Below are 12,511 nucleotides of genomic sequence, written 5' to 3' on the forward strand. Positions count from 1 at the left end.
TCTCGTTCTCTTTTTCTCCCTCCTTGTCCACACTAAGAACAAATAATTTTTTTAATTGGTTGGCCATCCCATGGGCGGCCCCTCCCCTCGAGGTCATGGGCACCACATTTGGTACATATGCCAACCAAGATTATGCTAGGGAAGCCCCTGTCGAGCTAGGCATATCCCACAATCGATACGCTCCATGAGACATCATTCGACCAAAGAGCTCAACAAGAACTTTTTGTGCTTTTGTAACGCCACCACATTTGGCATATAATTCACCAAAATATTCATGGACTCCAGATGTCCTCCTAAAGCCCTCGGCTGCCATATCATCATGAATTTTCTTGCTCGTTTCAATTTCTCGGGTATGGTGCCGCTCGCCTTCATGATGAAAGTATAAATGATTGGATTTGAGAAAAGGCTTTCCCTTTGCATTCGGTTACGGACACCATCATGGCAATGACGAGCAACAAATTGGCACAAAATCATATGCTAACACGCAGTCAACAATTGGCACACAATTTAACTTGTTATATCTTTTTGACCCGGGTTTTGATTGATGCACAATCACTTTCTACTAACCCCATATACTGAGTAATACCCTCTCAAATTGTGTCAAGCTCCAAAGAACACTAGATGGCATACCAACTAAGCGGACTAGATTAGTGCGGAACACGCCCTCAGTGAATCTTTAACGGCCAATAACTTGGTAATCGGAACTCCGATCACACTGATCTGAAAAGACCGACGTGCTCCACAAAGTGAGCACTTTAGGCCCCTGCATTCATTTCATTTCTGTCACCTCAACTGCAGTTGCCCAATCCGGTACGGATCTGCATTAACTCAAACTTCAAAGTGCCATAACTTCTTCATCGTAGCTCCAATTGATGAGCCGTAAAGACAAGTCAGTAGAGCACTTCAAGCACTACAATTTTATATGATCAGTTTTAGGTTGTAGGTCTTCGTGCACTGCGCGGTTTCTAGGGTTTTTTCTAAGGCTTTAGACTAGCTACCGGCCGTACAAAATGGATCGTTATCGAGTAAAGAACTTACCCCTCATGTATCGTGTGAGATGGCGCTGAAAATGGTCAACTGTGGGCTCCGGAAATGTCACGTGAAAGAGGCCGAAATCTTTCTCTGGAAAGGCTCCAAGTGAAAATGAGGTGGTTTTAGTCTACCATGGATATCTATACCTAGACTTCCCGAACCAAATTTCCCTAGATTCCCGCGTTATTCCTACTAGGCCGTGAAATCTATGTTAGACTCAAAAATTTCCCTAATCGAATTCCTGTAGCTCATTTTGCAAGAATTTTACAAAAGTAGGCGTGGCCGCCTCATTTAGGCTTCTCGCTTTCACCTTCTGATTTCATTGAAAATTATTGTGCTTGTCTGCCTTGTCTTTCTAATCACCATCGTGTCTTCCATTTTTTAATCTGAGATTTTCTGCTAATTATTATTAATTTTGACTTGTTTATTTGAAAAAATCAAAGAAAATAGCAAAATGCTCTAAAAAAAGTAAAGTAAAAATCTAATAGTTAAGAAAATCCCTTGAAAAACATTGCTTTATTGTTTTTTGTTGGATTTCTCCAGTTTTAAGCCTCCTTATTAACAAAAATGATGAAAAATACCAAAAAAATGACTATTTTTAATTATTTTTTGATAGTATATACACTATTTACACTCATCGGGAATATATTATCAATGAATTTTTCCTTGATGATGAATTATAAGGGCATTATTAGGTAATTTTGCAAAAAATCACACATTAACATATAACTTTTTCCTTCCTCTTCAAACATTGCCCTTAATTACTTAGTACTTAGTGCCCTTCCACCCCTCCTAGGTGACGTACTCCAGGACGACTACGTGCATGGGTTGCAAAATTGTGTCTATGCATAGCTGTGATTGTCTCTACCATGATGTGAACATCAGTGCAATTCAAACCCATATGTTGTGCAAGAGCTGAGTCTTGAGTAATTGAGTCAAGGATTTCCGATGTCGAGGTTTGCTATCGATGTCTTCCAAAGAGCAAATCTTGTATCTTTTGTGCTCTCTGCTTGATTATACCATCAGGGTTCTTTAGCACTCTGATTGCCTGAACTGTTGGTAGCACTTCGATTGTTGTCAAGCTTTTTCTCTCCATTGGTAACTCGGTCGGCTTAGTGCTGCATGGTGTGGTGGAGTCTGTTGAGACTTAACTCACCATTGCTTGATTGGTTTCGTGGTTTGTGGAGAAGATAAGTGCTCCTTTCTCTTCCAAACCCTTTTCATGTTAGGTTCCTTGCTCGGAGATGCTCGATTCTGTGTTCGAATCCTTGGAACCTTCTTTTGTTTCCTCAGTGAAGTTTTAGGCACCCAAATATGAATCGGTCTATCCTTAAGCTGTGCTTTTGGTACCCAAATCTGCATGACTCCTTGCATGCTATATGTAGCATTTGATTGTTGAGGAAATGGAGAAGATTGGCTTCGTGGATTGGTCTACTGATTGCTTCTTTTCCGTTCCTCCTTGCTTGGTGCAATTGTAACAATGAGTTTCCCTCCTTTAGGTGATAGATTTAGTTGATTCATATCCCAATCTAGTACTGGTTTGTATGTACGCATCCAGGGAATTCGAAGAATCATCGTCTCATTCATGTGTTCATTTGGCAACAAGCATACAAACTGATGAGGACATGAACATCCATGTACTACCACGTTCAAGTTGACTACTCCCAATGTTGGAGTTGGATTCTTGTTGCATTCTTTGATTGTCGCTATTCCTGCTATCAATGCTTGACTTGTTGTCTTCTTGTATGTGGAATAACTGATTGCATTCACTCTAGCTACTATGTCTACCAAAGCATTGGTGTTATGATTGTTGAGTTGTACTTTGATGCGCAGATCCATTCCATCTAACCAGTCATTCGTCATTTGTTGAAACTACATCTTTAGGTAATTCCCATTGTCGATCATCTATTTCCAAAGTGTTGATGGGAATTGGTATCTGTTGATTCTTGAGAGCAGCTTTCCACTTGAGTACCCAAAGCCTAGCTTCCTCTTGGGCTTCATCAATAACCTGCTTTTGTTTGATCTTTCTTTGTTTGGCTACATGCATTCTCTTTAGCAATTCATTGGTTAGTGGAAAATTGTATTTCTTTAAACGACATCCACTAATCCAACTAGCCATTGGTTCACCATCTAGGGTGGACAATTTTACTGCTCCACTTGGAGATACATCTTCAATGATAAATGGTCCATTTCCCTTTTTCTTAAACTTAGGAATGCGTTGCTTAAGGGAATAGACTAGAACTCAGTCCCCTTTTTTGAAGACTTTTGTGATTAAGTGGGAATCAAAAAATTGTTTTTGTTTCCGCTTTTGTGCATAGATATGAGCTACAACAGTTAGCCTTTGCTCGTCTAGATTTTCCAAATCTTCAAGTCTTTCTAACAATTCATGTCCACTCCACTCAAGATTTTGTGCTACCCTTAATGTCGGCAATAGAAATTCTATTGGCAATATGGCATCAAGATCATAAACAAGGTTAAAAGGTGTAGCATTTAGAGCTGTTTTGAATGAAACTCAATAAGCCCATAGAGCAGCATGGAGATTCATTTCCCAGTCTGTCCTTCCTGAACTAACCACTTTGGTTAGTACCGAGCTAAGAATTTTATTTGTATGCTCAGCTTGTCCATTTGTTTGTGGGTGATAGGGAGCTGATTTGTTATGGATGACCATAAACTCATTAAGCAAATACTCTACTTCCTCATTGAGGAAATGAGTTCCCCGATCGCTGACAATCTCTATTGGAAGTCCATATCTCGTGAATACATACTCATATATATAAGAATGCAACAGTGGTTTTGGCATCATTCTTTTGGGTTTCTTTAGCCTCGGCCCACTTGGTCAAATAGTCCATAGCTACAATGATATATTGAGCTTGGGTTCTATAGGCAGGTGGCTGTATCGGTCAAACAAAATCTATACCCCATTTTGCAAAGGCTCTAGCCCCCATCATTGGTCTTAAGGGCATGATGTCTACTCGTGTTGGCATTTTTGCTCATTGACAAGCATCACACCTTCGAACATATTCTTTAGCATCTGCAAAAAGTGTTGGCCACCATATGCCTACCATCAAGATTTCTCTTGCGGTGGTCTCACTAGAAAAGTGACCTCCAACTAATCCAGCATGTGCTTGTTCTGTAATCAAAATATACTTGTTTTCATTTGCACAAGACGCAAGTGTTGATCTTGATCTCTCTGATACAATTGGTTCCCAGAAAGAGCATAGTCTCTTGCTTCAGTTTCAATTGCTCTTTGACGGTGTTTACTCATATCCTCAAAAAACGTTCAGCTCGATAAGTAAGTAACCAGATAATTACTCCACTTAGGAATAGGTGACATTTGAAACAATGTTACTTGAGGAATGGGTGTTTGTTCTTGACATTGAGGTCAATCTTTTACAAAAGATCTAACCTCTCTCCTCATAGTCAGTCAAAATACTCCATGTCTCAAGATTCTTTGCATAGTTTGGTCTTCTGCAAAGTGAAGTCCTACTATGGTAACATGGCCTTGACTTAGGTATTGTTCTTTTTCTTCAGGGTTAATGCATAAAAGCAATACCCCGTCCCAATTTCTTTTATTTAGCCTTCCAGTTAGTAATTGATACATAGTCGATTGCTCAATTAAATTGATTGTGATATATATAGGAAGTGCTATCTGTGAATCCACTTGAGCTATTGTCATCAATGACACAATGTTTTCCGACCATCTAGGTATCATTTGCACGGAGAAAAAATAGGCATCTGGTAAATCATCGTCTACCCCTTTAGGTAATTCCCCTGAAATAATCCTTGACAAATGATCTGCTCGTTGATGTGTAGTGCATAATGAACCACAATGAAATCAAATTTGAGAAGAATGATGAACCATCTAGCTATTCTCCCTGTGCTGCATGGCTTGTTGACCAAATACAACAAAGCTTGGTGGTCCACAAAGAACACAAACTTGTTGGCTAATAGGTAATGTCTATACTTTTTAGCGGCATAGATCATTCCTAGTCCTTCTCTTTTGGTGATGGTGAAATTATTTTCTCCTGGTTGAGCTAGTATACAACCAATAGCAAATTTTGAAGCATCTACATATACGTGGAATACCTTATCCCAATTTGGTGCTTTCAATATTGGAGCTGAGGTGAGAGCTTGCTTAAGCTTCATGAAGGATTCTTCACATGCCTCAGTCCATTCAATGTGCCTAAGCAAGCTATACATGGGTTTTGCAATTATAGCATACATGTAGATGAATCGTCGGTAATATCCACAATGTCCCATGAAGGTTTGTACCCCCTTGATTGTTGTTGGTCTAGGCAAATCAGCAATGACATGAATCTTCTCAATATCAATATCTATGCCATTTTTCGACATTATATTTCTAAGAATTTTGCCTTGTCTTCCCATGAATATGCACTTTTTAGGATTTAAGAAAATCCTATAAAGTCTACATTTCTCGAATACCTTTTTGAAATGTTCAAAATGACCAGCTCGGATTGACGAATGTACGCATAGATCATCCATATATACTTCTAAGAATTTCCAAAGATACTCTTTGGAAGCATGGCTCATCAACCTCTGAAACATGGCTGGAGCATTAGTTAGCCCAAACGGCATAATCCGATAGGCAAATACCCCATTCCATTGCAAAAGAAATTTTATGCTGATCTTTTGGGTCAACCAAAAGTTGATTGTATCCGGAAAAGCCGTATAAGAAGCTGTAAGCTTCTTTTCCTGCAAGTCATTCTAAAACATGCTTAGGTATCGAAAGAGGAAAGCTGTCTCTAAAGGTAACTGCATTCATCCTTTTGAGACTAACACACACTCCTAATTTCCCATTCTTCTTAGGTATGATCACAATTGGAGACACCCAACCTATGTGTTCAATTTTGTAAATGAATTCAACTTCCTTTAGTTTTTCAATCTTTTCTTTGATCTTCCTGGAATTTTTTTTGTTATAAGTGTATGGTCTCTGTCTACTTGGTTTTGCATCATCTCTCATGGGTATTGTATATTGATAGATTTTTGGATCAATACCCTTGACATCCTTGTAAGACCAAGTGAAGATATCTCCATATTTCTTTAACAAGATCAACAAAAGATTTTCTTCTTCTTCTGTTAGGTCTCGCAATGTAAGCAGGTCTAGGCTCTTCTCCTGGTTCAACCAAGTCTACCCTTTTAGCGTTTTCAGGCCCTTCGTAAGATTTTCCTTGTTTCTATAGTTCCCTAACAGGTTGTTCAACTATGATTTTCTGATCTTGGAGAGTATACTTTTTGTAATGGGATGAAACATGCATTACATCATTACCATACTCTTCCGTGGTTTCAATTTCGGTTGTGTATATCTCCTTTAGATCCTTTTTCAACTCTTGATATTTCTTTTTCCGCTTGACTCTGGTCATGAGTGGTTTTTTATCCTAAGATTTTTCTTGAGTATCCTTCCTTGTTTTTCACAATGTCTGAGATATTTTGAGTTTTTGTTTGTAGGATATCTGCCAGTTATTTTGCCCTTGACACAATCATTAGCATCTATCTGCATCAAGAATTGTGTTTTATTGGAGACTGATGACATAGGTCGTGTTTTCATGATATTGGTGTCTCTCTTTTGTCTATAACATTTTTGTCTTCTTGATTTCTGGTTTGGAAAGTCATAAAACTTTTCCTCCCCTCCCTTTAAGAGTAACTGAGCTCTCATATGCTCTTTTTTTGACCCCGAATCTTTTGAGGTAGCTAAGTTTTCATCTAACTCATCAGTTGCATCGTAATAGAGGTCTGAAAAGACTTGTTGAGCTATCATCAAGTCCTTGGGTTCCTCATCTTCGTTTTCAATGTTGAGGACTGACATTATTTGGATGAGAATTATGTCGTAGCCATCCTCATTGCAAAATTGAGTAGGCATAGATGTTTTCATGCATACATCTATTATCGCTAAAATTTGAGTCCACTCGAATGGCTCAAATAAATGGTCTGGAAAGGGTTCAGGTACATAGGCTTTGTCTGTACAGTCCCTTTCTAGGATACATTCCTCTCCTCTTAAGCTTCCATTGTCTGAAGCTCCGCACATCCAAATATGAGTGTCTTTGTTTAACCAGGATGGGAGTTTAGTTTCAGTCAAAGAGATTGAATCAAAATCTTGGATGGGTGTTTTCAAAACATCTCTATAGGTGTGATCTTTTAGATTGACTCTTGTTATAGATCCCACCTGCTTCATGTACAGATAGTTGTTTTCGCAATCTTGGATAAGTTGTACCTATCACATGAAAGGTCTTCCCAATATGATTTCATAGTTGAGTTTTTTCCCAAAGTCTACTATGGAAAAAGTGTGTTGATATTCAATTCCACAGGAATTGACTATCACTTTTTCAAGCATCCATAGTGGTCTCTCAATGTGTCCGTTAGCCAAGTGCAATTTCATTCGAGTTTGTCTAATGGCTGGTTGTCTCCAGGGTTCCCATACTGCTTTAGTCGCTATGGCTATGCCAACTCCACTGTACAGTATTGCCATGGTTTCAATGTCATTATATTTCACTGGAAGGTGGTGTTTCCTTCTTCCCCTTCATAATATTTTCCGACCTTGTTCATAGAAACTGATCGAATCTCTTTGTTTTCCATTCCATTTTTTATTTTTTCCAAATTCTTAGAGATTAATCTCGTTATCCCCACCTTCTGTAGGGTTTTCTTGTAAATCGTTCCACAAGTATGGTCTGAGTTTCAACAGTTCTCCCAAAGTAAGAGTGCATTGGATGGGTGTAGACATGATTGAATGAATGTTGTCTACTTCTAGGGTCTATTTAACTCTTTTTACTTGAGTGGTCTTGCAAATGATGGATTTGTCTTCATTATCTCCCAAGTAAGAAGGTAATATTTTTAATGTCATTGGTTTAGATATTTCTGAAGCTTCCGATCCACAATCCCCGTACAAGGATTGTAAATCCATGTTCATATCAGAAGGTAGGTTATCCAACCAGACTTCCTCTATAGGAGCTGACTTTAAAGCTAGGCTCTCATCATTGATCTCTCTCACCTTTTCCGATAAGTGTCCTAGCCAGTCTTTCTCTACAAATGGAATTCCGTCTAAGGAATCTTCGCTATCCGGCACTATAAGATTTGGTTCATTTGTTTCAAGGTGGGGGTTCTACCACCACATCGGATTTTGCTTTTGTTTCTTCTACCACAACCTCTTCAGGTTTTGCAATACTTTCAAGCTTGGGTTTTTGTTTATCCAGCATTTCTTGCATGATCTTACCAAATTTTGATAAGTCTCCAGCTTTGCTACTTCCATGTCTGGAGATGGATAGTTTTTCCACTTGTTTTCCATTTTTTGGCCTGCTTTAAGTCCTGCTTGGTAGGCTTTCAAGGCAGCATTAATAGGCTCAAAAATTTTATCAACCAAAATGGATCCTCTAGATTTCATGGTTGTTTCCTTGAATTCACTGCCAGCTTCTTTCAACTTGTCCTGGGCTAGCATTTTTGCTTTTTCTTTGATTTCAACCCGTTGTTTTTGTTTTCTCATCTCACATCTTTTGCTTCTGCTCCTTTTGATTCTTTGAGAAGAAATTTTTGTGTTCTCCAAATCATTAGAGGAGTTTTGTTTCTTTTTCTTTTCCTGGGCTCTAATGATTACCTTGATTGGAACAATTTGTTCACTCTCTGATGAGCTACTAGGTATCACTTCGACTACGTTTACGACAATTTTTCCCTTGCTCAAAGGATTCTTAGGACAATCTTCCAAAAAATTTCCTCCCTTTTTGCAACATTGTATGCAATATAGGCTTCAATTGGTTTGAGGTTTTTTTCAGGCTCTGGACATTCGTTCTTCCAATGGTCATCCGCACCACAGTTATGACAGGTTCCTGTTCTAGGCTTCATCATGGGTCTTCCCATAGGAGGTCTGACACCTTGATTAGCTACATAATTGGTGCGAGCTCTGGTGCAGCATCATGGTTTCTTCCATTGGTGGTGGATGTGGACTATACCAATCTACTTCTACCATTATTATAGATGGACTAGGCTCTGCATAGGGTGTACCAGGTACTAAGGCTTGTTCATCTATGACTCCTTCAGAGTGCATGTACTTTACAGGCACTGCATTATGTCCTAGATACGGAGGTTGTTGTCCCAACACAGGTTGATGTCTTTCCATACCCATTGGTGGTCTTTGATCTTGGGCCATATTAAGCTGATATCTGTACATGGGTTGTCCTTGTGGCCTCATGGGCACGTACTGAACATTCCCATCATACTTTGGTCTGAAGTAGCACTCGTGGGTCTCATGGTTGGTCCATTAACCCTCGATTGCACACCTTTTTTGTGTCCTAATTGGTTGTCCCTGTGGAGGTATCCCTTGTACTGGTCCTCTCATAGGCTTGTTAGCATATCTTCTATGGCTGAGAGTGGTGCCGCAGCAGTCGTTCCCACTTGTGCTGGTTTAATGGATGTTGTCTTCTTGCTTTGGTTATCCTTAGGGACATCTTCTTTGTTGAAGATGTCGCAATTGTCTCCTAGGTCAATCGCATCAGACACACACGCTTCTAGGGTTGTATGCTTTTTATTATAGAGTATAGAATGAAGTTTTTTGTCTAGTAGTCCCTCCACAAACAAAGATACAAGTCGTTCTTCTGCAGATATCTCCATATCTGGGCATCTGGCAATGTATTTTTTCATTCGGGTTGCACAATCCCTAGCAGACTCACCATGTTTCTGTTTAAAGCTGTAGATTTGAGCTACCGTATTATGTTTAATCCCCATTTTGGAACAAGAAGCTACAAATCCTTGAGCTAATGTGTTCAAATCCATGATTGACCTTGGTTGAATGCTTTGGAACCATGTCAAAGCTTTTATTTCTAATTACATTGCAAACCCCTCGAATTGAGTATGGAAATTGAATATACACTCTTCTCTTAGCACTTTCTGAAAGCTTGCTAAGTGGTCATATGGATCCCCTGATCCACTGTATTTTCGGACCCATTCTTTGAAAAACAGTTGGTTTGACACGTCTGGTCCTGTTCCGAGTCCTTTTAACCAGTCTATTGGAAATAGTGACTCATGTAGCTCTGGATTGTCCTTAGTGTCACCCGATTTTCTACGTGATAAGGTGGTTTCTGGTTTCTTCACATTACTCTCAGATGATCTCTCACGGTGTTCATCCCTTGGAATTGTGTTTAGTCTTTGCCCCAATATCCAATCCCGTATGGAATACCCTTGGTATTTGGTTTGTTCTACCTCCTCAGGAGTCATCATAACAAAGTTGTTGTTATAACAATCCCTAAACAGGTATGTTGGTAGGTCTGTTGATCTCTTATATTTGATCTTGAAGATATAGATGATCTTCATGGTCGTTAATTGTCTTGGTTTGGCATGAGAAGTCCACAAAAGATCTTTTATGTTTCTATCTTGTGTACAATAGACTCCGATCCTAGGATTATCCGTACTAAGCCGTTTCAAACGCTTCAAGTCTACTTGATCGTATCCCTCAAATTCCAAAGTTGCTGGTCCTTCTTTTGCTGACATATCTAGGATTATATTGTTTACTTCTAACTCCCATTTGTCTATCACATCACAGTTTTCAACCTGTAAATACCGAGTTTCATTTTGATCCATGTACATTTTTCCTTGCTTGTTTGCCCTAAACCCTTCTTCAAACTCAATACCATGGTCATCAATGCAAATAGCATACTTCTCGTTAGGGTCCAAGCAAACCTGGCTCCATGATGTTTAGTCTTGTAAAAAGATAGTATATGCTTATAGCGCACTGTCGTTCCTGTTTCCAAGTGAGTCGAGTAAGAAGACATTTCGGATGTTGAATCTGAATAAGTATGTGAGATTTCTTCAGGAATTGTGTGCAAGGAATTGCCTTGATGCACGCTTTCTTTGGTAGATACTCTACTGGAGGTTTCTCCGAATATGCCCTAATTTCCTAGTACACGACCATATCTAAGGTTCATATAGACTTACAAAGCCCTAGATAGAGTACTCACCGTTGGACAGACTTGTCGTCAATTTTCACTCAATTCAATTGCAACTTTCTGTCAAGCCACTGATTCCTCGTCTACAACCTGATTCCTGTACAAATTAATCAAGTTATCTATTCTTCTATAAAGACAGTGGAGCTCTTGAGAGCTCTCGTGATTGTCTCTATGTATCACTTCAAATCGAACTATGGGAGTCAAAATTTAACTTTCATATTCAACTTTAGCAAAAATCAAAGGTCTAATCTGCAACTTGTAAATTGAGTGTATATGTACGGATTTTAATCCAATTGAACCCGAAATTTCCCTGTGGCCTTATATTATGTTGTTCTATCACTATATGAGCTCAAAAGTCCAAAATGATGTCTCTGGGTAGCAGAAGTAAATAATCACGATTATTAATTTTTGTCAATTTTTTGCACTTTTTTGATAAGTTGGCAAGTATACAATTTGTTAGAGTCTCTGGGAAACTTTCAACAAGTTTGGAGTAATTTTGATCAAGTTTATCAATTGTTTGGTGTCCGCACACTTTGATTTTGAGAATCTGGCTTAAGTCTCACTTTTGGGACCGAAATTTCATCAAAATTGATTTGTGAGGTCTACTTGATGTGCTTGACCTTGTGGTATACTCAAATTTGTAAAATCATCTAGTTTTGAAGGAGATTGAAATAATCACGATTATTTACTTCTGTTATATTTTTGCAAGTTTTTGCGCCAACTTTGACAGAGATCTAATAAGCACCTTAAGTTAAGGTCACTAGCCAATTTCCATCAAGTTGGACAATTTTTTATCAAATGGTCATCAATTATCTATCCGTAGACTAACTTTGCAATTTTAGTCACAAATTTCACTCCAGTGGTCCAAATCTTACCAAATTTGGTTTGTGGGCTTATTACAACATGGTGAAGCTAGTGGTATGCAGACTTGGTCAAAAATTTTGAAAAATAGGGCAGATGTAAATAATCGTGAGTATTTACTTTTGACAAATTTTTACAAATTTTTGGTCAACTGAGCATATACACATGTTTATCACATCAACATAAGCCTATGAATCAAATTTCAACAAGTTTGGACAAATGTTTCTCAAATTTATACTCAAGATTCAAGAAGTTAGTACAAACTTTAGTTTTTACCTAGTTTTTTGTGAGTTTAGTGATCCAAATCTTTTGAGCCTTTACAAAAGTTGTTTGTACACATACAATGAGTCAAGGGTATGAACCTTGGCCAATTTAGAGCAGAAAGTTAATAATCGCAATTATTAACTTTAGGCTTGAAATGAGCACTTTTTTGCAATTTTCGCAAAGACAGTCTTTACATGATGTATTTTAAGCCTATGAATCAAATCAAAACTTAATTTGGCGTAAAATGTCAAGAAAAAGTAAATAATCTGAGTTCTGGCCAACTCTTAAAATTTTTACCTCGAAGTGTCTTGAGCTTACCCACTGGTTCAGACAACTTTTAAGATTACTCTCCAGTTGGATTGAGTGGATTCGAATCTTTTCAAGCTATTTCTAGCCGTAGACCTGTAATT

This window comes from Adiantum capillus-veneris, chromosome 12 (assembly GCF_014529385.1).
Source record: "Adiantum capillus-veneris isolate H3 chromosome 12, ASM1452938v2, whole genome shotgun sequence".
Classification (NCBI taxonomy): Eukaryota; Viridiplantae; Streptophyta; class Polypodiopsida; order Polypodiales; family Pteridaceae; genus Adiantum; species Adiantum capillus-veneris.